The following is a 26,796-nucleotide window of genomic DNA, read 5'->3' on the forward strand; positions in this document are numbered from 1 at the left end:
ACTTGTGTATCAATTGATTTGAATAATATAATATTGTACCATTGACATAAAAATACAAAGAGAAAGAAAATATATTTAGTTATCAACAACATGAAGTGCATTCAATATTACATTATGTCCCAGACTGTGTGATGAAACTACAGGGAGTTGTTGCCGTAGTTATCTTTAATCAAAGTCTGAAAAGTTCCTTCCAGTCTGGAATGGCGTTCTTTTCTGATGACGTAGGTTTGACGGCTTGGATTGCTTAAACGCTTAACCACTCCCCTCAAACCGTTACTCTGCTATGGGCGAGAGATGGAGAGGAGGAGCGCTGAAGTAAAACCCTGCCCTCTGTTCAACATTCCGTTTCACTCGGAAATGCGTCACAACACTTGAGAAAAGTAGTTTGCAACTTCCGGTTCACGCGGACTTTAAAAGTGAAAAGATTTCTGTAACCCAGTGATGCTGTGTGGCTCTCATTTTTCAGTGATAGTCACATGACTACCGGTAGTGTGTGCAATTACCCTGAAGACCTTCAGAACGCATATAAGGCTTTTTTTAGAGAGGACATTTTAAAAGATAAAAAAGAAGTAGTAGGAAGATTCAATTAATTATAAATTTATGTCATTATGTAATCAAGAATAAAGTAACTGTAGTCTGATTACAAGTATTTTCTAATTACAAGAACTTAATTTTTGGACTCAATTATTGATTATGTAATCCAGTTTACATGTAATGAGTTACTACCCAGCATGGTTTGTACATCTAATGCTTTAAAACACTACTCACAGGACACCAGCATGTTCCTTATGAAAAGTGCCAAAAAATCCAAGACAAGACAGAAAAAATCACACAGATAACGAGGAAGTTTTTTTCCAAGATTTATTTAAGTAATTTTCTAATTTTTATACAAGGCAATTAGGCACAAATTAGTAAAATGGAATACTATCCATCCATCCATCTATCTACCCATCCATCCATCCATCTATCTACCCATCCATCCATCCATCCATCCATCCATCCATCCATCCATCCATCTATCTATCCATCCATCCATCCATCTATCCATCCATCTATCTATCTATACAATATTCAAATGATAAGTAAGTCAAAGTCTCAGTATCATTAACTGTCCATTGTAGTGTAGATTTCAAAAATCTTTATTCAAATATTGAACTTACCTTTAAATACTTACTTGATGAAGAAAGAGATCCGACAAAAGCAACACAAACAGTCTTACTAAAAACAGTTATGTACAGTATTTAAATAATAGAAAAATAAAGAAAAAAAATGGAAAAATATCTCCTCTTGATGGCCTCTGGTGGTCCTGGGATCAAGATTTAGTCCGTTTCTCTTGCAGTCTCACAAAACCTGAGGAGACACAAGAAAATAGGAGAGAATTAGTATCAGTTTCACTCAACGTTTGAAGAATTATAATGTTATACCAATAATGCAACATTTTTTTATGGCATAAAGGTGTCTTTTTAAGCCATTGACTGCACACGTCTGAATGAGGTGTGGCTAGAGCGCAGACTCGGATGAGAAGGGAGGGGGTTGAGAGAGAGTTGATTGACAGCGCACGGATGCCGGGATGCTCAGAGTCACGTGTGTGTGCGGGGATGACGCTGCGTGTGTTTACCAGCACGCAGGTTGAAGGGGCGGGGAAGCAGACTTTATCAGCCGTGATGTTTGACCCCGAGCCTAGAGCCAGACAGGGGTCAGGAGAAGGACTGTCTGGGCAGTGGGATTGACCTCAGGGCTGTGGGGGTGGGGGGTGCTTGTTGGTTCCAGTCTAGGGTGCTTAATATCACCTCTGGGGATTGAGGTGCAGACAGCTCAACCACTGACCCTGCTTCATCATCAGTGCGCAACGTCTAGTCTGCTTGGTCATGGTACAAGTCATGCGATATGGAAGTCAAACATGGCCGCCATAATTGTATTTTATTTGAATATAATAATTCTCTCTCTTTCTCTCTTTCTCTCTCTTTCTCTCTCTCTCTCTCTATATATATATATTAGTGCAGTCAAATCGATTAATCATGAATAATCGCATCTAACAAAAGGTTTTGTTTATACGTGTGTGTGTGTGTGTGTATATATATATTTATATGTATATATACACGGACGCACACACACACACATATATGCATGTTATGTTAACAAAAACGTATGTTAGGTGCGATTAATCGATTTGACAGCATATATATATATACACACACACACACACACACATGCATACATGCATGGTTACATATACAGTTAAAAAAAAACCTGTGAGATATTTTTAAACCAGACCAAAAACCATCAAGATAATAAAGTAGAATAACACAAAGGTAAACCCAAAACAGCTGAAAAACAACAACTGTACAATATTATGGTATTGAATTAAAGAAAAGGCCTAGTCTTAAAGTTATTTCATCTCCATCTTACAGAGATACAATGTTCATTGTCCAGCTAGCGTCTAAAAACAGGACGCGTTTTATTGGACGAGAGCCGCGGATGTGATTTATTTGAATTCTCCTGCTGTAAACAAACAGCTAGCTTGATGCTAGGCTAGCAACCGTAGGGAACAGGTTGGGAGGACGAGTCGCACCAAAGCCGTCAGGAGACGTTCTAATGTACACAGCGTTTGGATGGGGGGCAGGAATCGCCCATCTGGGACCCCCCCCCCCTCCATAGAGAAGGAAAGCGCCTAGGATGCAGGCAGGGATTTTGTGGAGGGTGGGGGGGACGGCTAGTCCTCGATTCAGACAGTCCTGTCTGATGTCCCATTAAGATTTGAGTCCAGGACTGGAGGGTGAGGGGCAGAGCGCTGGTTAACCCCCCTGGACTTCTGCTACCGCTCCTGGGTCCTATTATTTGAGGCAAGCTGTTGGCTGCATACTAATTCTGCATCACTCAGTCATGAAGCGGGCTTGTACGAGGACGGAGCGGCGTTTGAAATAAAGGTGGCGCAGAAGGGAGGCCCTGTATGGAAGGAAGGAAGCATATGCTCACTAAACACACTCGTACTGGCAAACGTCCAGTGCACCGAATAAAAAAAGGGTTCGCTCGGTTAACACAGCTTGCTAACTGGTTAGTTGCATCATTCTGCAGGGAAGAGGAGGAGCCTGGCATCATGCAGCTGAAATGACCTGCATTCGGTTTCATTTAGTTTAGGACTTTTGGCCTAATGATACACACTGTCAGGAGAGAGGAAAGGAAGTGATGGGAAGCAACAATGGCAGGAAATGTTGTGAGCCAGACTTGAACTTGCATCATCCACAGGAGCGCCACAGATTAATGTGTCACAGCTCATGCACTAACCACTAGAGTAGACCATTTACATAGAACGTTTAAAAATGGACATTTAATAATATTATATTTATATACTAAATTTACTTTCAATCTGATACTACAGTAATAATTCTGCCTTCTGGTGACATTATCATAGCTGCTTGAATCAGGTGTTCTTCTGGGGTATACAGAGGCTGAATGAGACAGACACCAGGCAAGGCCAGTGGAGAAAAGCATCCAGTCTCCAATTAACCCCACTCTCCATAAAGGGGGGTTCATACCAAGCTTTGTTCCCCTGTTTAACACTGCTTTAAAATAACTCTTCTTTATGGACTCAGCTAAGCAAACTTTAAGCAAAGAAAAAACAATGACAGCAGAGATGCACCATAAGAGAAAGAGAAGATATACAGACTTCCCTAGGGTTGCCAGGTCTGCAGTGAAACGAACATTTGTGACGCAGTAATAATTGTGCTCTTATTTGCCAGTCAGATTTGTTTCAGGGTGTAGCGAGACGACAAACCCCCGTGACCTTGACCTCTAGGGTCCTTCTTCACCTGCAGCTGAATAGAGCAGCTGGGCCGTCTAGCCAGCGAATGACTGAATATTTGACACTTTTACTCGTTCCCAAGCTCTACCATGGGGGGATAGGGTGAACATTATTTCACCAAGTACAACATGATCCTGGATCAACATCTTTGTTGATCCTGGAACAACATTCCAATCAACCAATCAGATTTGAGCGACAACGAGTTAGGTGCTTCTACGTCAGTGTTATTCACCCTTATCATTTCCCTCTGATTTTAGGGATAACTTATGGGTAGGGTTAGGTTTATGAGTCGCGAGAGGGTTAGGGCTAAATATTCAGACAGGAATGTTGATCCAGGACCAGGATCAACAAAATATGTTGATCCAGGAACATGTTTTACTTGGCAAAATCACTGTGACCATATAGGTCATTGTAAGCCTTATTCAGACAAGCAGCAGCATAAAAATCTGTTTTTTTTTCCGGGCATATCAAAAAACAAAACACATGAAATTTGGTGTTTACAAATCCAATTTAAATGTGGTGTGAAACCAGATTCAAATGTGTCAGTGTGAATGCTCATATTTTTAATTGTCTATGGGTTAACAAAAAGCAATGTCGTACTTAATATTTGCTCATTTTAAATTCTTTTAGATCATTAGACAAGATTTTATGGCCTCTTAAAAGCCTATCTGAAACAAGTTTCCTTAAAAAGTAGCTCCATACACAAAATGCTGCCTGTTTAGTGATTCACTTTAGATTTCGGACACAGCGGAAGAGCCTGTACTGTAGACCATCACGCTCCCTCCCTCGCCTGTCTCTCTCCACTGACGGCATGAGGACCCCAGGATTCTTCCTTATGGCTGCCTGCAACGTGCCTGTGTGAAATGCAAAACAACGGGGTTGACGTATCGGGAGCTGAACGTAAAAACTCATTATTCAGTGTGGATCACAGAGCTTTAGGTGAATGTAATTACTTTCAGATGCGATTTATTGGGGGTTTATGTGACCTGTTCTGGCAATACAAGCATTTTCTTCTTCTCATAATCTACTGCTGGGATGTGACTCATTTTTACAGACACCTGTATTCTGGTACACAAGATCCAGCAAAGCTGGTGGTCTCCCTGCTTGCCTTCATTTGAATACATTTACATGCAAATTGTGCTAGGCTGGCAGACACTAAGCACCGCTGAGACTTCACTGAGCAAGACAGTGTCCAAAAAAATCATAATATACAGGCATATCAGACAGCTTCCCGACTAAATCAGACACATTTTTACCACAGTGTCACGATCTTACTGCAATCCCATAATTACGTAATCATAACTGAACAATCCAGATGGGAAAAGAGCTGCTAAGCAGGACAGGATGTGCCAAATGCATTAGAATATTATAAAACAGCAAAGTCAAACTAATGCAAATACACAAATCAACATGTACATGCACTGTAAAAATGTTTTGGTCAGGTCAACGAAAAATTTAATAATAACTATAATTATAAGAGCCAAAATTATTAAAAAGCTGCAATAAGCTCCCAGATCAATTACAATTTTCCACAGGTCATGTTGTCTGGTGGTTTGTGTCGACTGAAATTTCTCTGAAAGATATTTTTTCAGTGTTTCATCAGCAGAACGACCCAAAAAACATCTTAAATAACAGTTTTAAATAACACTGAAGAGATGCATGTCTATACCTCAGTCACAGCCTCGCTTTCAATCCCGTTGAAAATCAAAGATGGCGCTAATTTGAATAAGATCTATAGGTCTCCTGAGTTTCTCCGTTTTCCCTGTTATATTTGTGATAAAAGACTTTTATGAGTTATTGAATTCTCCATCGTCGTGCTCTTCACTGCAGCCAACACCTGACTTTAAGTATGGTGTTGTTTTTGTTAATAAATCATAATAATAGTTCATATCTTAATAGTTCACATGAAAGACTTGAGTACGAGTAACAAAAATAATTTGAAAATATTTTTTTAAATATAGCCGATATTTGAAAGCCAATAACTGATATATTGGCTGAGAAATCTAAATCCAATTTTTTTAAATAATTTTCGAGAGCCTGATTACAAAAACAGAAGTCTCAACGTCAAAAGCCACGTCCCAAACACAACATAATGATCTTCTCATTATAATTTTATGTGGCCTATTCCGATATGGTGGCTGATATATCTTGCATCCCAAATACTATATATATATATATATATTATAAAAAAAAAAAAAATTACGCTCATTCTAATAACAATAATTTTCTAATTTGAGTTACTTTTTAGTAAATACTGAAATTATTTATCAGCATTATATTAGCCATATTTTAGTTAAAAACTACATATTGATGACCGCCAGGGTCATATAGCACAGATACTGGATTCTGCAAGAACCAATTTATCATTAAAACACAAACTAACATAATATACTTGAGTCCGAGAGCAGCTCTAGAGACAGAACAAATGACCACGAGAGATCGAGGGGGTCATCGAGGAGGAGGTGAAGCCCCAGAGGCGAGCGAGTGTCAACCCCAGCTGGGCGGACATTTTGTTGACATGCTGATAGGGATTTAAGCAGTGGGTGGGTGTGTGTGTGTGCATGCGTGTGTGAGCTAGGTGAGAGAATGAGCCGGAAAGGGGGGAAGGAAGGAGAGAGGCTCACAGCAGCGACGTTTCTAAGCTTGATTTCAGCGCGAGCTGAGACGATTAGGGGGAACGGTGAAGGACAAGGAAGAGGGGGCTCTCTGGGAAAGATGGGGACCGGTCCATTGAGACGCTGGAAAGGGGGGGGGGGGGCTTTTTCAGCTGAGCTAATGAAGCATAGGTGGAGATGAATAATGGAATCTTCCAGAGGGTGGGCTGGTGTCTTCGTCCACTATTCAAAAACTTGGTTTCTTTGGAGAAACATGTTGAGAGGAAGAAAAGCCCTCCTCTTAAAGGGGTATCATTGTTTACACTGCAGGAGATGGATGGCAGGAACAAATGTGGCATAGCGGCGATGTTGATTCCTTGCAAACGATGCTATAAATAAATGTCCGTGGACTTCATTAAAACATGCTTAGGATCATGTAAATGAACAGATTTTTTAAAAACGGTTGCTAGGTTTGCGCAGCAAAGAAGCCGCGGTAATAGGCGCCCCCTTATTTGCTAGTCAAATACGTTTTGGGGTGTAGCGAGACGTCTGACCATACAACAAACCCCCCTGACCTTGACCTCTAGGGTCCTTCTTCACCTGCAGCTGAATAGAGCAGCTGGGCCGTCTAGCCAGCGAATGACTGAATATCTGACACTTTTACTCGTTCCCACGCTCAACCGAGACGATCTTTAGTATTTGTGGAAGGGAGAAATGTTTGCTGCGCTCGTTCTACCATTATCTGTGATATTTCTCCTAGTTAAAGGCCTGTTTACACCAATGATCACGATTATTAGCGTCCACACCAAGGAACGAAACCTTTCTGTTAATTATACAGTAAGTGTGCTTGCAGTTTTATTGCTGGTCACTCTAAATGCTTGAGCTCTTTAAAGAGATTCTAATTGGCTGTCAATCAAAGTGACTACAATGAATCATTCCTCTGTGTTGTTATAGATGTGATGAGAACTTTCCTATTCTTATTGAATTAAAACAATTATTAAAACATTAGTTATGGTTATTGTTATAGTTGGTATGAGTAGGCCTTTAGTCATATATGAGTCAAAATCTTTTATTGGAAAATTAAACAACATTTGACCAAACTTTGATAATTGCCTTAATCTTTTAAACAACTAAGATAGTTATCAAGCTACATTTTTATAAAATCACCTGTCAATTTCCCGAATCTATGTATATGAGAGTCAAATTGGACGACTACAGCGACTCATCCCAAAATCACGCTTTTAACAGTTCATCTATTAAAGATCACTCAAAAATATAACATTTTAGAAAACTTTGAAATAAGGAATATCAGAATCAAAATGTGTAGTATCAAAAATGTCTGCCAAAACCAACACGTTGAACGATGTTCACTAACCCGGCTAAATTTTTCAATTGGATTGGCATTTATTCTCTTTAGCATGCAGTGTGAAGTATTTCACTCAGTTCTCAAGAACAAATTTATACTCACGTGCGTTATATATTATGCACTATCTTCTCTGACAGACAGCAAGTTGAAGCCGCTCAGGCCGCCATTTTCTCCCTCTTCTCAGAAAGCGATGACATAGTCAAAACATCCGTGTGGGTTTTCCAGGAAATGCGCGTAGGCCTACTCCCTGGACCTCTACTTCTCGTAAATACTAGTGTGTATTGTGCACGTTATTTTTTGACAGACATTGATGTCGTGATATTCAAATGATGTGGATCTGAAAACAGATGGATCGTAAGGTAATAATTATTGATTTATTAGCTGGCAAGTATTTAGGGAAGTGATTGATGCCCATGAATGTGTTATGTTGATGTTTTTACTTCTAATATTCCAACCTACAGCCAGCCTAAGTTTTTGACGAACGCGATAGCAAGAGTAATTCACGTCCGAAATGTTTGCACGTTAAAAAATAAATACAACCTCACGTTGTGTCAATCCCGTTTACACACTGCCTCCGAAACTTTCGTCCGCTATAAAAATTTTTTTGGATCGGGTTACATTTTTTGCGTTTTCTTGCGTTAAAGCTTGTTCCATTATTACCCCTTAGCAGATTTTGACTCATATGTGACATCTTAAGTTTGTTCAGAAAGAAAGCAGCAATGTATGATTTTAGCTCTCTGACAGAATGTCATAATGAACATGAACAAAGAACAACTTGAACAAGCAGAGAAGATTTCATAATTTCCATAATGATAGCATGATATCAGTCCTAAAAATCCGATTTAAAAACAAATTTGATTTGTGTGCAATGAAAACAAAACATTAAAGGGATAGCTCACCAAAATGTTTTAATTCTGTCATAATCTACTCACCCTCATTGTTAGCCTGTAGGACTTTCTTCTGCAGAACATAAGAGAAGATGTTATAAAGAACATTGGGAACCAAACAACATTTTGGACCCCATTGACTTCTATTGTATGAAAAAAAAAACTTTCTCGAAAATATCTTCTTTGTTCCACAGAAAAAAAGAGTGTGATAAAGGTTTGGAACGTCATGAGAGTGAGTAAATAATGACAACATTTAAATGTTTGGGTGAATTATCCCTTTAATGGCCGAATATGAGGTACAGCACAATTTGAAGTTTACACGTCAAGCCCTCATCCCAACCTTACACTTCCTGTCTACATCTGTCCACATCTCGTGCAGCCACGAAACCATTTGCCACGGAACGGTACTTTCTCATTCCCTCTCTTTCTCCCTGTCTGTCTATCTTGTTCCACGTCTCCTTTCTCTTCTCGGCGTAGAGGCAGACCCGAGCTGGTCTGAAGCAACGTTTTGAAAGGGTGGGGGGTGCAGTTCGGGGGCATTTTCATTACGGTCAAATCTCAGGCCCGGCTCTTCAACGTGGCCTGTGCCACCGAGCCGACAGTTTAATCATACAAACAGCACTCCATTCCCATTTCCAGCTCTCTCCTTCACACACTCCACTCCTCGCTTCATAATTCTGCGCCCCACACACTCCGCACGCAGCGCTGTGTTTTGGCTTAAAAATGACATAATCAGTGACTTGGATAAACGCCTGTTTTCTCTCAGACTGTAATCAGCCATGGTTGACGCAAGTGTGTTTTAAAGGGCCAGTAGCTCTTTTTGGATCAAGTTGTGTAGATGAGGCACAATTTGATGCTTTTGATATTGCATATATTGTACTTGATCTTAAAAATTACATATTAGTGCTTAAACAAAAGTCAAACATGACATGCTAATCATATATACCGTATACCGTATATATATATATATATATACACACACACATCTTAAAATATTACAAAATGCACTGCTTATATGTATGTAATATGCATGAAAGTTGCTTTAAAAAATAGAAAAGCAACAAACAAAATCAGTTAAGGTCTTCTTTTCTTAAACGCTGCATAGCTTAACATGCTAAATGCTAATCAGTTTGACAAAAAGAGAGACTTATTATTTTAAAAAATCCATGAATGCTTTGTGGTAAATAGGTTTAAAATAGTATTAAATGAGCTGCTAATGAATACACAGGCACTGAGTAGCCAGATTCCCTTTTCCCCCCAGAGTCTTTAGCCTGGCTAGCCACTTGTCAGATCACAGGTGGAACACAATCAAATAAAAAAAACTGCATATCACCCTGGCAGAACTGAGCAGTGCCAATAAATGCTTTTAGCAACTATTACTTCTGTGGGTGGACCACATTCAATCAATAACCAAGCAAATAAAAGCAGCGGGTACTCAGAGCATAGAAACCCCCTCATAACGGTGAGAAGGCGATAAGGCACGGCTAACATTAAAACATTAAACATATAAGCCGCGGTCTCTGCACAGAGGGGAGCCACAACGCTCTCACATGATGTTACAGCACTCGTGGAATGTAAAAACCGTCCAGACTTTTTTTTTCTTCAAGGCTAATCAGGAACTGGAGAAAAGCTTGTAGCAGACAGGCAGTGAAGGGAATTTTTATGTTGTCGTTTTTATATTTTGATACAGCGTTGGAGCCAGTATACCGCTCAGTTGAGATAGTTCAGCCCAGTTATTAAGCTTCAAGACTTTCAGGCCTTCAAGCTAGAAGTGTAAAAGGTTTACAAGTAAGACAGCCATAAGGAGTGTGTTTTCATATTGTGAGAACAACTGAAGCCTGGTAGCCTACATGTAGCGGTTACAGCAGATAATAAAAAGGCAGCTCTAATAAATTAATTGAAAGTCTCTAAAAAAAAAAAAAAACACATAAATCTTGTGCCGTCCACCACACGTGTACACCTGTACAACAGGGGTGGGAGGTTAACATATCGCTGGGTCCTAGTGAAAACGTGGCCTTTATTCTGGCACCATAATGGGCGTAACACTCGCCCCACCGTCCCCTCCTTTCGTTTCCCGCCTTAGCGGGCTGCTAACAGGATTTACTGTACTCAGCCTCCCAGCCTAGCTTTGCGTTGAATTATGCATAATTGCACTAGTGTACTCACACGCATGGCTAACGCTGCGATTAGCATAAAAGCTTTTTGGTTTTCCTTTTTTTTTTCAGGTGGGAGGGGTATATTTTTGTGTTTTGAAGAGAACTTGAATGGCACTAGATTTGCAGCATGTGTGAGTGTGTGTATTTGTTTGGGGGGGGCATGTGGTGCGGTAGCCTTGCTAGCGTGTCAGGCTATATATAATTTTGTCTGGCTCAGGCTAAAACATATGGGCTCCCCAGCTGTTGTAAATATGCAAATATGGAACAAACGCAGACTGCCTGACCCAGACGTACCACTCTGCTGCTAATATGCGTTTTAGACATCAACTTGTCCAGACAGACGCATAACCCCACACCCACCCCAAAATTTAACTGCCCTCTCCGCCCAATTTAAACCAAATCACCCCACCCACAGACATATCACACCTATGAACCACAAACGATAAAACCAATAAGAGAAACGGTTATTCCAGACAATTATTCTAGTTAGCATCACTAGCATCCAATATGCTACTTTAAAAAAAAGCTAATCAAAATTTAAAAAAGAGACTTGAGACAAAGCTATAATAAGCTAAAAATAATCTCTCTTTCTTTACCTTTTTTGAGAAATACTGATTTAATGAGTTAAGTATGTAAAATAGTTTAAATACAAACATTCAATATTAATGCGTCAAATTGTTTACAGTTGCTGAGACAACGTCATGCTGTCCCTAACAATGCTACAAAATAAATGTACAGTTTTTTTTTCTTTTCTTTATCGCTCTTACAAATATCGTAGAGCAAAACATTATTTTTTACTGCCGTATGGTACTACTCATCACAGCCTAGTTTCAGAATTTCACCCCTTTTATCACTATGAAACATAATAATAAGAGACAGGAACTAGTCATCACACTTCATGATGACTCGTAATGGTTCGTACAAGATGATACAAATTTGTCTCGTAAATGTAATAGGTGAAAAATGTATAAACGTAGTACCCTTCCATACAAGCTTTATGGTTTGGGTCATGCATTTTTGTAAAACCAAACTTCTACAATTTCTTGCCATTTTGCCATCTAGTACAAATGATTATGTCTTTGCGCGAGTTTGGATCTAGTTTCGACTACTACGATGCTGCAATTTCAAGCTAAATAGTGTACATCTATTGAGGACTTTTTAAACTCTGTATTTTCGTGAAACAGCACATACAGCTTAAAATCAATTGAAATGAAAATAAAATAAATCAAATCTGAATCAACCCAACAACTTCTTCATTAGCCTGGCTGGAAAATCCAACAGACATGTACACAGACATCTCCCTGAGCATGCAGGCTAACTGCCTAAGCCCCTTTCAGATCTTCAGCTCCACTGACATGATTGTAATAAAACAAGTGTGAAGTTTTGTATTGTAAGGAGGAACACAATGTTGCCCGGCGAGCGTTTGTGTGAAGGGCGCGGATTGTCGGGTCCCACGGCACAGCAGTGCACCAGGGCCTACAGTGAGGAGTGCTGTGCATGCTAATGAGGTCATTATGGGAGGCTGTCTGGAACCGGGCCCTGCGAGTGAGGGATTTATGTAGCTAGACTACCCAGTCACAGATGTCACAGATGGCACAGGCATCAGATGCTTTGTGTGTGTTAACGCCATATTTTTCACCCATTTCCAATGATAGAACGCTACTGCAGCTTAACATAAAGCAGACAGACTGTAAAAGGATTTAAGCGATAAAGGAAACATGTGCATATGCCCTGTGTGTTCAAAGGCGGCGTGGTTAACTGGCCCCACCAATAACGGGTGAGGGAAATAAGCATATGCAAATGCAATTATCTGGAATCTGCATACTGGCCCTTGATTAGGCAGATGGGCAGCGTTTAAAGTGCCGCCATCTTGGCAGGGAGACAGCTGGCAGGCATCGGCGGCCATTTTGTCGAAGGCGCTGCCCAGTGGAGACGAGACAGGATGATGGAAATCTATACAATCATCTGCCACTTTGTTCGATTAACATAACGCAAATCAGGACCTTAAAACAAGACACCCCATCAACTGGAACACAACGTAAAGCTGATGTTACTGAACCCACGCGTGACAGATTACTGAAATCTTTCCTTACCGAATCCAACTTGTTCCTGTTGAGCATCCAGGGACTCAGGAACTATCCACTGCAACCAGCACTCCACTTTTCGAATTGTTAGCATCGTGGGCAGGCCACGTTTCAGTCGTTCACATCCCAAGCGGATCTGCGGCCTTGCAGGAGCAACTTTTCTGGAACTTGCTCCAGCTCGCACTGTTCTCCATTGGTCCATGATTTTATTAATACCCATCAAGTGCTTCGGTCAAGGGTGAAAGCCATTACGAAGTGCCAAGCCCTTCACCTACAAATCAAAGCCAAGTCCTTTTTCCAAGCCACTCGAATAGTGGCAGCCATCAAAAAAATCCAACCATGGTGGAAAAGGTGAAAAAGAATTCATAATGCTCTCTTATCCCGGCCCATCAGATGTAGAGCACTTTGTGCATGCTTAGGAGGAGGACCACTAAAAAAAGAAGGCCTCTTGATTTAGCGTAAAAGAGATCTCCGTCAAGCACTCATTACAACAGTCAGGGGGAATGTGCACTCATAGCGAAAAAGGAATCAAAGACAGGGGAAAAAAGACCTTTGACATTCTTTTTCTACTCGTTCTCCAGCAGGCAAAGTTTTATCAAGTGATGCCGAGCCTGGAAAGGCCCTCTGGCAGAACCACACACGCACACACTCAGTGTTGCATGAAGAGCGTCAAGGCTGTTGGCCCTCTCTTTAGCTGATGCAAGTTGACTGAGATTGGGCTGAGAGAGAGAGAAAGCGGAACACACAGGCTCCCATGGCTCCATGGCTGGAGGCAGCGTTGGGCGACCCCTGGCAGCATCTCTCCTCAGTATTGATTTCTCTCCCTCCTCGCTGCTGAGGAGCCAGTAGCCGGCGGGGAAAGCGAGCTGCCTCGCCTGCCCACTCCGACGCTCCCTGGCTGGCCCCTGCCGTCTCTCAGAGACCCGAAGACGGAGAGTCGGGACCGATGGAAGAGAGCCCATGGCGGTCCGCAGCTGTGTTCACCTGCTCCGGGTTCACTCCTCCACCACTATCACTACTCCCACTCTCCGCTCGTCTTCCGACTCCTGCCAAAACAACAGCGAGGGAGAGAGAGAGAAAACAAGTTTAGCTTAACTTTCAGCATTTTGCCCATTGCAAATGTCAATCCGCAGCTTTGATCAGGGAGATGTGCAAGGTGAATGTTTTGGCATCTGCTCTCAGTTAGTAATGTGAACTTTCTAACCTTGGAATAAAAAAGCTGAGGCAGGAGATTTTTTGAGTTAAGGATGTCAGGCTGAAAGAAACTGTCTGCCAAGTGCACTTAGAGCCCCTATGCTGATGCTTCCCCCGTACAGCGGACAAAACCGGGACTTTAAACAGGCGGTTTAAACAGAACTTGTAAAGCTAGCAACTTGACTAAAGACTTTTCCGGGCCAGGGAATCACATTTTCCATGTTATTTATGGACTTTTCTTGACCGTGGGAACATCCCACAACATTCATATTTTACCCGGCGACTAAAACTACAATGATTATTTTTAAACGACACTTACATGTTCCAGTGCTGAAAGTTTCACCTCAAAATTACGTTGTCTTTAAGTAGGTTAAGTGCTGAAAAATGGGGGACCGCTTCTGAGTTTGGGGGGCAGGGTGCAACCGAGGGGGCGAGCTGCATGTCTCAGACACAATAATACTATTCATTGGGTCCAGACATGGGTGTTAACACCCCTCTGGCAGCACACAATGGGGCTCCCTGGCATTGAGACAGCCTCGCTGATATTGTTAGTTCAGGGCAGCATTCGGCCGGCCGCGGGAGAAAGCGTCGGCATTGTGCCGGGCCGGCAGGACGGGCGGAGGGAGGTGAAAGGCGAAGAAAGAGAGAACAGTGTATCTGTCAGCTCGAAGGGAGAGGGCTGGGGCAAAAAAAGGGGATGGGAGGGTGGGAGGCTGAGGCATGGCATTGGACTTGTGAAAAAGAAAAGGGGAAAAAAATCCCTAAAAAGAAGATGGGGGTGAGAAAAAGATTGCACTATAAATATTATTGAAGGGGGGGCGGGGAAAGAAGGCGGAGGGGATGGGTATGAAGGTTGGGGCTGGGAAGCCGCTTTCTGCGTTTAGGTGAATTTCATGCCTGCCATAGTTACAAAGCACAGGGGAACAATGAAACTGTGTGGCGATGGATAAAAAAAATTTATTCAGGGAGCTTACAAGGGAGAGCGTGAGAGAATACGAGAGAGCGAAAGAGGGAGGGCGCTGCTGCAGTCGCTTCACGGTCGAAATCAGGTACGCCACTGACATCCAACTACCGCGAGAAGTATACCTCGCTAGCTTCTCCCGTCTTTCGTCTGTGTCCACATGGGGAGCAAGACAGAAAGGAGGAGAGTAGGAGGGAAGGGGAAAAAAGACGTTTTGAGAGGTGCTAACTTTGCAGTACTAGTTCAGCAGGTAAAGCATTGCAGATATCAGATTAAATAATGACAAATATGATATTGAGGTATTGAGGACGTCTTACTCCATTAGTGATTAGTGGTTGACTGATACATGTTTTTTGATACATGCTTGATACTCAAATAATTACATTTGTTCCCACCTAATCCTAAATATGTGGCTGCATTCTTGCAGAAATGCTTTGCATTTGTATGCCAATAAGCATTGTAACACTCACCCACAAAAGTCAATACATCTCATATAAGGAAGATATGCATCATGATACATCTCAAATTAGCATTTTTTTTAATTATTTGCGGAAACTCTCTTCCTACACTTTATCTATCGAATCATATTTCTCTTGTGAGCACTTTATAGATACCAATTGTTTTTGGTGTCATCAAAAGTCAAACTTGCCGTGATGTTATCATGCAGCAAGTTCAAATATGCTCAAGCATGAAAGAGAAAACTACAGTGGAGGGGAAAATAATCAATGAATAATTATTTTAATGTTAATCACACAAAGCTATAATATGACGTATAGCAAATATCATGTGGACTACTTTTACTTTTTATTAAATTTTTGATTTTTCAATTTAAATTTTTTAGTTGTACAGAAAAAAGCAACAACTATATTCTTCAAAATGCGCAACACCAAGCCTGCTTTTCAAGAACACTACTTTATGAAACGCTACTGTTTGTTTCCCTCCTGGTTAATACAGAGCATCTGTTCCCATGGCAACCTCACCTCCTCTTCCGTCTCTGACTGATGCTGGGGCAGCGGGGGCGCGGCCCGTCCGAGGACACGCCCCCTGCATCTCACTGCAGCCCGTGAAGGAGAAACACAATGTGATCAAATACGCTATATGGCCAAAAGTATGCTTTCTCCTTGGTTAAGCCCTTTAAATACAATGAGGAGAACTGGTTTTGAAATAACATATAAGTGTGATATCCGGGTGTCCACTATTGACCACGTAGTGTAGTCATATTCACGTTATTAATAGAATACATAATAGAATACTTTTTTTCCATAGAATAAAGATCAAAGGGGTCCAAAGCATTTTATTGTATGGAAAAATTCCTTAAAATCTTTTGTGTTTCACGGAAGAAAGTCTTAAAGGTTTGGAATGACATGAGGGTGAATAAATGATAACATTATTTTTCCTTTAATTATCCCTTCAACTATAAGTAAGCCAATTGTTGGTTGATTACCATGAAAAGGTAAGCACTTCGCCACTTTGTCAAAACATTGTTTGTTTTGTTTGAACATTTCGATCAGCCTGCATAGCAACACTGGCTCAACCGATGGTGTGGGTTTGGGGGCGTGGCTACCTGTTTAACCAACCAATAGCAGATGAGAGGAGCAGTTCTTGACACCAGTTTCGAAACCAACGGCTGTAGTACGTCCCTACTATATAGTAGGCCAAAAACAGTATGTGACAAAATAAGTATGTCTGAATTCACAGTACTCATAAAAGACTATAGGCAAAAAGTAACCGCATGACCTACTTCCGGTGAGATTCTGAAGTGTGCAAACGATGGACACTTTACTATCCCATGAGGCCACTGGAAAGGATTTACGAAGGGCAGTGAAGTGACGCACTGGTGCTGGTAGGTCACATGATAATGACAACATGGCGAATGTACAGTACGCCGGATTATATTCGTGCACATATTCATATTATATATATATAACATGCTTTTTTAACAGTCGTGAAGTAATCACTTATTCAAAATAAGTACTCAAGAGAGTATGCGATTTCGGACACGGCCAACCATTCTGCTTGGTCTCGCTTCACTTTAACACGATGTGCTTAAAGATCAACCATACTGAATTTCCCTTCTTCCACGGCCTTCACAGTGTATTGGATTCACATGTCGCCGATATGTCTGACATAATCTCCACATCACAAATGCTGCAGCTCAACTACAGCAGATCACAGTACAGTACACAGTCGGCTAAAGCCAAGCTGTGGGCATCACTCGCTCTGATAACAGGCCGCATTATTGGGACAAGATGTTTGATGTAGGGGCCAGATATCCCCTCAGCGCTGCGACATAGATCACAGCACCAACCAGCGTCGGATCTGGCTTTTCTAACTCCTTACTGAGACCACAGGGGAGCTGTTCCACTCTGCACATCAGTGGGTCTCCTCCTCGCCACTGCCGTTTCATCTCCATGGACTGTCTCCCAGGCCCGCATGAATAAGTAACCGCACACACGAGCTCAGCTCTCGGCTTTGATGTGCCGAGTGCCGGTAGCTGTTAGCTGGGCTGGATGAACGGGGCTCTGCCGCTCAGGTCAGAGGGCTCGCTGGCTGGTGGGTTAATGTACCTCTCTGGCCCGTGGGTAGGTCCTTTGTCCCAGTGGAAAGGATTACACCGGTGGGAGAGGGGCTGGACAATGTGACCCTCCTGAGAGGGAGGGGCACCAGGATTCCTTGCCATTGAGGCGGGTGGTTAACTTCTCACTCAACTCAATTACCTAAGCTGAGCGGGAGTGGAGAACTCACGAGCAGGAGAACGTCTCAACAACCTGGGAGAGGAAAATGACAGCAGGGCTAGCAACGACTAATGATAGCTAACAAGCAAGGGATAATAACTTTCTGTTGATTAAACCAATCTCCTCGACCAGGTAACTTACTTTTTTAAGTTAAACCAACAATATTTTGTTATAGTGTAATCTTAGCTGGTCATTGTCACAAATTAAACCTACAACCGCGAAGAGTCTTGTATCATTCAGAAAGGGTTTATTTTGCGATAATGAATGGCTGACTGTACATTATACCAATATATTAAATAAAATAATAAATATGAACACTAATAGTAATATATAATAGTATTTAAAATATATAATTGTGTTTACTTCCAGTCCTGTGGAAAATAATAATAAGTAAATGATTAGAGATGTTTCTTTTTTTTTGGACAAAATATAAATGTAATACTCTTACTGAAACAAGTCCAGGTGCTGTGTCCGAAATCACAAACTCTCGAGTAGGTACATATTTTGAATAAATAATTACTTCACGACCACTATAAAAAGTATGTTCTATAAAGTATGAGTTTAGTATATATGTGATCTGGACGTACTACATTCGTCATGCCGCATTATCATGTGACCTACCAGCGTCAGTTGCGTCGATTCGCTCCCATTCATAAATCCTCTCCCGTGGCCTCATGGGATAGTAAAGTGTCCATCGAATCCACATTTCAATATCTCGCCATGAAGAAGTAGGTCATCCAGGTACTTTTTGTTTCATTTTTGAGTACCGTGAATTAATTTCGGACATACTTCTTTTTGTCACATATAGTAGGAAAGTATGCGATTTCGGTCAGGTTAACTTTGGTTTGCCCTAGTGGTAAATACCATAACTACACCACCATGCCAGCATAAAGCAACTTTCATCACTGACTACCATTTAAAAGTTCTTTGGATGACTCTTAAAAGCATGAAATACTTTTCCATATCTGCAGCAAAAAGGTCTAATAAAGTTTCCGGATCCGATTGCCAATAAACAAAATAAGGCCATGTCGATATCACAAACTTCCCGAAACAAATTTATATGAGTTTCTATATATTCTCATACTTTACACTATGGCGTCTATTATGTCTAAACACATTTTTGTCATTAAGTGTTAGGGGGGGATAAAACACACTCGAGGCCCTCCTCAAAAAAAGAAGCAGATCAAAAAAACAGATCTTCTTAAGTAGGGCAGAGCCAAATGAAACAGACATGGACACAAAGCTCTGACCGCAGAGCATGTTAAATCTCACAAATCTGGTATTAACAGGCGAGCCTATGACAGCTATGTGTAAAGACAGCCGAAAGCAGAGGCGCTAGATACCAGGTGCACTTAAGACTCTTTATGGCCCTCAGTAGAGCTTTCCTACACCCACCACCACCTTCAATGCCTGACTAGCCCAGCTCTCTGTTAGCCATATTGATCCTGACAAGGAGGAGGGGTGGGCTTTTTCTATACATACACTGTAACAGCACAGTCACTTGTCTATCCTCCCTGACCCCTTCATCTCACTCATCAAGGTTAAAGAACTCTCCAGAAAGAGGAAGAGAAGGCTAGGGTGGTACTCGTGCGGCGTGGTGGAGGGGAGAGAGAGGGATTTCCACGGTGAGCTTATCTGTCTTCATGAAAGTAACCGCCTCAGGGTGCCACTGTAACAGAAGCAACCTGAATAAGCCCCCCCACCCCCCACCCCACTTCAACCCCAAACACAATCACACCTCCCACTCAATTGAACAGAAATAGATTTACGACCGCAGATCGCAACACAGCATCGTTCATGGAAGTTTGCGCTAATTGCTCAAGCGGTGTTTATCTTGTCACAAAACTTAAAGGTTTTTTGATACTGTCAATGATAATGGAGTCTAGACAAAAAAAAGCACATCATGATGATAATTAAGCATTTAACACCGCATGATATTAATGCGCCAAGAATGTTTTGCTCTTTCCAAAACAACATGCTAAACATGGAAGTATATTTGAATATTTGGTGTAAAATTAGTGAAATTTCCATTTTAATCAGAGTAAAATTTTCTAAAAAAGTATGAATATATATACTAAATATACTGACTAAATTTAAAGGTGCAATGAAATGGAAGTAGCAAAAATAAATGCCATATTTTGAGGTACATAGGAGTGTCAAACACTAAAAAAAAAAAACGGTAGCACTTTATTTTACAGTCCTGTTCCCCATGTGCATACTTTGTACTTATTATAGTAATTACAATAACTGGTAATAACTATGTACTAACCCTGAACCTACACCTAAACCTAACCTTAACCCATGTAGTTACCTTATATTAACCAGTACTTTCTTAGGTAAGTGCACTATAAGTACATGTACTGTAAAATAAAGTGCAACCAGAAAAACAAAACAACTAACAATACAATGGAGCGAAAGTCCCTCTGTTAAAAAGATATATGATAATGAGAATATACAGTATATTACCTTATTTCTTCCAAACATAAAAGGATTTTTGAGTGAACTATCCAATAACACTTTAGAATAATGGTCCGACATTAATAGGTAACTATGCAGGAAGTAATGCAGGACTAATAGTACTGCCGTAACACTTCAGCTACTATTAACTAATATGGAAAAAAGCTTAACTAACCAGTAAGTAGAGTAATAGCAAATGTAGGACTGAGATAGTTCCTTATTAGGTAATCAATAGTTACTGAACGAGATTAGCCTCATTAATAACTATCAACTTACTATGACAAATTATAAAACATTACTAATTAATTACTAATCACAACATTATTGTGTGTCTGAGACGTAATCAATCATCTTTTTTCCTCAGAACGAGGTCATAAAATGCCTCAATAATCACTTAAGTGTTGCCTACTCAGTCTGCAGGAACTACTAGTGATCTGGACTTATTATTTTTAAGTGCAAAACATCTTTTCACTTCATGATGATAAAGTGAGCTATCCTAGCTGCGCTTTTTCCTAGCTGCAAAAACCAAAAAAAAATGACTATAGTGATACACTAATAGTAATATAGTGTGATACACTATTTTAATTCTTCAGAAGCGGTAAATAACAAATGTATGAGGAAAAGACCAAAAATTAGCAAGTTGGTCAAACAGCTTCTTTGGTTGATAACACGGCTAACAGCTAGAACAGCACCAAACAAGCAGGATCCTTAAACAAACAACGATAATATGCATCCGCACCTTCTCGAAACTGAGGCTCAGAACACTTTCTCTTTAATTGAAGCACATCTGATCTATTACGCCGGCCAGGCGCTAGACAAAAGGCTATTCTGGGCCCCGGGAAGCTCGCTACAACCCCACGCTGAATTAACATGCTGTACGTTTCCCTCATTGTGCAGGGTGATTGCCCCAATGCATCTTCTCGCTCAGCTAATTAAGTGAGTCTCTTCTTTGTCTTGCTGTACTCCAGGAGCCTCTGAATAGGAGAGGGAGGCAAGAGGAGAGGGGCGATGCCAGAGCCTGTGCTTGTTTATCAAAAGAATGGGGCTTATTGCAGGACAAATGTACCATAAAGGAGTGTAAACGGCACAAGGTGGGTGGGGAGAGGCAGAAAGACTGTGACACACTGGCGGAGATTGTAATACGCCTTTAACAAGATGGCACTTTCTATTGAAGACGAACCCGGGAGAGACGCAGGGTCCATTTTCGCTAATAGACTGCATGTATAGGGCCATAAACGTGTAGTCAGGCGAGTGAGCTCTACAGAAGATGGACAAACAAACATGCAATTAAAATTAAGGAGCATTTCATGGACCTTTCAACATAAAAACACACTAAAAACCAACCAAAGATGCACTCTAAAAATAGATTTTGAACTATAAATTCATAATGTAATTTCCCTGCATTATTCATTATTTTCACATATTTGACAAAAAAAGGTGTCTTAAAGCTGAAGCGTGAAAAAACATATATTAATATTAACTTGTGAATTAACTACTTAAAGTAAGGCTGCATCCCAATCGGCCCGGCACAGAATATCCAAAACTCTGTCTGAATATCCAAAAATCAATCTCTATCCATCCATTCATTCATCCATCCATCTCTACTCATCCATCCATCCATCTGAATATGCAAATATCCATCTATCTATCTGAATATCCATGCATCTAAGATCAAAATATATGACTAAAAAATGTCAATATTTGGGGAACGGACTGATCTCTGAACAGCAGGTGTATGCCTGTGCGTGTATATTGACCAAGTCCCGGTTAGCTTGTTAATTTCCAGAATCTAGGACTGTTGGTCTAGAACTAGACAATGGCCTCAATGTGACCGAAATTAGAGTCAGGGTCTTTTCACGCTGCCCCGTCTCCCCAGTCTGAAGGTGGCTGTGTGCACACACCAAATAAATGAGTTGTGTGTATGCATTGTCTGCGTACACAAGCTCAGTGTATATATTAGCAAAGTGACTTGACCCTGGCAGACTCGGGCCACTGTTTTGCCCCATTGCTGGGTCGTGGGAAAAAGGGGAGACCTCCTTTCACAGCTGCTCTGGCCGTTGCATTGAACCAATGGAGGCGCGGACCCTGCCGGCCCCCTCCCCGCTGGTCCCATTCACTTCGCAGCCTGCTGCCTTTTCATAACGTCCCCCGCTAAACCTCCCTCCTTCTCTCCCTCTATCTCCCCCCCCACCCCCCCTCCCCGCACCACCCTCATCTTCATAAATACACTTCACTATTGAGGCAGTGTTTTGCATGGCAATGTCACAGAGGCCTTACTCAGCTTGGCGAGCTTTTCTATTCTTGAGAAAATCAGCCGATTTCTGCACCCGCTTTTGACGTCGCCAGCACACAGCAGTCACTTTAACCAATCCACTGTGAGAAAATGTAGGCTTTTTTTAGCTTTTAAACAGTAAGAAACATCAATCAGTTTTCCACAGAGAAACATAGGCTTTAATTTATGTTAGCATATGCTAGCGCTACCAACAAAACCCTCCCTCGAACGCAACCCCCTCGAGCGCATGCATTTAAAGAGATTTATTTCCTATCAAGGCGTATAATGCAGGGGGTATAATTCAAATGAACTTACAAAGCGAGCTATCGAGCCCTGTATATGAATTCCAATCTATAAAGAATTTTCCTTTCCTTTCCGTTTTGTTTTTGTTTTTTTGTAGACCAGAGGCTTTCAAACAAATGAAAACTACCATGAGTAATATATCTACAATTTGGTTTGGTTCACAGCACTAGCTTGAGAAAACCACTGCATAAATCTCTAAATAAATTGTTGCTTAGAAACTTTTAGCCAGGCGAATTCACTTCACAAAAGGAATCAAAGTTTACGATGCAGTGCAGTCTAGAGGTGAACGCAGCATTGTAATGCTAATGCAACTATAATTACCAGTAAGATACTTCACGCAATCAACTGGAGAGATTAAGCTAGATTTTTATGTTTTCTGAAGTAAATGTGCATTGTTTGCCCGTACTAACCCTAAAACTGCCACAATATTAGAGCTGGTCTGATAACTTTCCTAGTATAAGCATTCTGAGTGCTTTCTATAGCATTGCTAGGTGGATGCTAAGGTGTTCTGAGTAGTTACTATGCATCAAGAGAGTCCAACCTCAAGATTATATGATATTCTATACCACAAAAAATGCTTGGGGTCTTCTGTCAATCGAAGTCTATTGGATTTTTTCCTATGTTTTCATCAGCCAGGCGAAAAGAAAATAATCTGATTGCTTGAAAAGTTTAAGTTACAGTAAAAACACTAATATTTAATAACATTATAAAAAAGTTAAAACTTTTTTTTTCAGCATCATTACTCCAGTCTTCAGTGTGATATGATCCTTCAGTAATCATTCTAATATGCTTGATTTGCTGTTTAAGAAACATTTCTTATTATCAATATTGCATTATTTTCAGGATTTTAATGATGAATAGAAAGTTTAAAAGAACAGCATTTATTTGAAATAGAAATCTTTTGTAACAATGTTAAAGTCTTTACTGTCGCCTTTGATCAATTTTATGCATCTAAATAAAAGTATTTTAATGAAAAAATGTTTTTACTCACCCCAAACTTTTCAATGGTAGTGTGTCTCAATAAAATACTAAGGTATCATTCATGCCTGTGGCACAAAAAAAGGTTTTGGGTGGAAAATAATAAGTATGAGCAATAACAATAATTTGAGTGAGAAAATTGTACTGACTTGATCTAAAGCACAAGTCATTTTCTGGTTTCCTGATCCCACGTTTGCCCATAAACATTTGATCACAATGCTTCTGTCCATGTGCGGCATATATACACCTTCTAACTGAATATCAATAATTCCTGATACATTTTCAAAGCATTGCACTAACAGCGCAATCTTCCGTGGCATTTACAAATGGTAATAGTGCAAGTCAACAGACAGAACATCTTGAGAAATCTATAGATTTGTGTGTGTGCGTGAGGCGCGGAGAATTTGTTTATATATGCTGCCTCTTCTCTCTCCTACGTGCATCATTTCAGAAACTTTGCCTCGCGTTGAACTATCGAACCTTGCGTGTGCGATATTGAGTTCCTCTATAAAAAGTGGGGGCTCTTCCGGGTACGTGAAGAGTATGGATAAGGGTGAAAGGTGGCTAGCTGGTATGGAGCGAGCGGGCTCATAGCCACAGGGTGCTAAGTCTCCTCTGATCCTCTGTCTCTGATTCCACAATTCCATTCTTCCTCTGGGCAATCGCGATCTAGAACTAGGCCAATGTCACAGGCTGTTTTTCTGGCTTACAGAATTGGGGGGGGGGGGGGGGGGACTCGCTTGCTTGCTCTCTCTTCATCTTTCTCTTGACCAACTTGATATCCCTCCACCAGCCCTTGTCATAGTTAGCGCTTTAACATACAAGTTGCGTCCCAAATGACGCACTATACAGGTATACACTATGTACTGTATTGCAATGGTTATTTTGTCATTCAATATCACACCCTTCTGCTACATAATTAAAACTGCGACAGTTGAGCGCATATCGTTTTTCAGTTCATTTACTGTATCATCCAGGTATTTAATGTGCACTTTTTCTATTTGGGATTTTCAGTATGAACACTACTCGCACTATTTATACTACAAAACAGCATAGATTAGTACGCGAATTGGAACGCACCTACACTTTTAGGGGGGGAAGACACTGGGGCGTACACCTTTGTACTTTCTTTACCCCTAAAGGTTGCATGTTAGTATATAAAGTATACATATTAGTACCTAAATGTTGCATATTATTTCCTTTTGGAAGGGTACCACCCTAGTGTCAGCTTTTGTATCTTTTTTTAAGGGAATGTATGCTAACACAAATCCTGAAACGGGCTAATGGAAGGACATCAAGTTTACTAACATGGCCGCTGGTATGTAACCCTGTTTGATGCCTCAAAAACCATCCTAGATCTTGTTCATTGGGATGTAGTAGATACAATAGTTATCTCTTTTAAAGGGTAAAAGATCTCAGGGAAGTACTTCAACTGTAAAAAGACTTCTATAGTCCATATATATTTCTTCTGTATGATACAATATGAAATTATATGAACTCACTACTTATATGGACTGCTTTCTGACTGACTTGCGCCACACTACCTTCACAAAAGTGCCATAAAACGAGGCTACTTTCTGGTGTGGCGGCGTAAGCGCACTGAATACACTGCGTGGGAGAGAGTGGGTGAGTTTGAGAATTCTGTGTTAAGGCAAGGGGAGAGAGAGAGAGAGAGAAAGAGAAAAAAGGTGCTCATTTCTTTTTCAATCTGTGTTTCACAATGCATGTGTGCCTGGAGAATTGCAGCTAAAGTTCACATGGGGGAGGGAAGGTACCTGCCCCCCATCTCGCAAAACCCACTAGAGTTGGGGAGAGGAAGGGGGGGCTGGAAAAAAGGACAGAATGAAAAAAGTGCCATTGAACTCTGACTTGAGATTGTGAAGGGAGAGAAAGAGAGAGGGTGTGAGTCTGAAGAGGGTTAGAGTGAGGGCTTTGGTTGGAGGAGAGGGGGGTGGCGGAGGAGAGAAAGAAGGGAATTAGGAAGGTGAAGGACTGAACCACCCTCATAGCCTTTCCACATGAGCACACCTTATATACACACACACACACCGCCGGGACTCCTGCAATATTTTAAAGGGATAAGGCTCAGAACAAAAGAATTAAAATATAGATCACACAAACGGCCTTCCCATCTCTTGTCCGGCAACAGTGTGGAAACAAATTGGATGAGAGAGGGAGTGAATGAGTACAGCGCTACACTGTCAAGCTCGTAAAGATGAGCATCACACTTTGAGACAGCGATAAATTAAACTACTATGATCAGACTAACGTATCAATATTTAATTAGATCCTGAGCCACTGATTTCAACTTTAAGATGGTCTTGTACTAAGAATATTTGCAGTTCAATCAATTACTTTTAAAATGATATTGTAAAAATGAATAGGCCTGTTATTTATATAATAATATATGTATTTTTGTACTATATAAATAACAATATATGATATTAAATAATAATATTAAACAGTGCACAAAATATTGGTCGTTGCTGGGAGAGAACATGAACAGTGCATCCCATGCTAGCCTCTGTCTCCTTGTTCCTGGGTAAAACATAAACATAAATTTGAGCTTTGAAATGAACATGTAAGCCAATGCCTGGCAGGATACGGCTCTGACTAGAGTCATGTGACATAAGTCTGCTTTACTCCTTACCACCAATGAGCAAGGGCAAACACTGTTGCCATAGTAATCCCTCCTATGTTTGCCATCCAGCATTTTTTGGGGGGAAAAGAAACCCGTTTTGATGTCACGTGAAAGCCATATCACCACAGAATCTCAACAAAAATATTCCCTTGATATACTGAACACCTGGACAAAAAAAATGGCTTAACTTGAAATATTAACAATAACCAGCATCTACTCTAGTTTCTAAAAACACATAACATATGGTTAGTCATTATGAAGGTTTAATTACTAATTGTATATGCTTATGTATAAGTTAATGTTAATATAACTGCTAAACTGCTCTTATGTAGTTTGCAACAAGAGAATCCGTTACATATTTTATTC

At 40.8% G+C, this 26,796-nt stretch overlaps 1 long non-coding RNA gene across 1 annotated transcript in view; it reads right to left on the bottom strand.

Moving 5' to 3' along the window:
- Window positions 1-854: 854 nt before the first annotated feature.
- Window positions 855-26,796, bottom strand: part of LOC306987671 — a 37,802-nt gene continuing 11,860 nt past the window's right edge. The window contains exons 4-5 of the long non-coding RNA XR_013795227.1: window positions 12,899-13,935; window positions 855-1,350 (exon numbers count right to left, since the gene is read on the bottom strand). This is a non-coding gene — a long non-coding RNA (uncharacterized lncRNA). The remainder of the gene's footprint in view (window positions 1,351-12,898; window positions 13,936-26,796) is intronic.

Source organism: Phoxinus phoxinus (genome assembly GCF_949152265.1).
Source record: "Phoxinus phoxinus genome assembly, chromosome: 20".
NCBI lineage: Eukaryota > Metazoa > Chordata > Actinopteri > Cypriniformes > Leuciscidae > Phoxinus > Phoxinus phoxinus.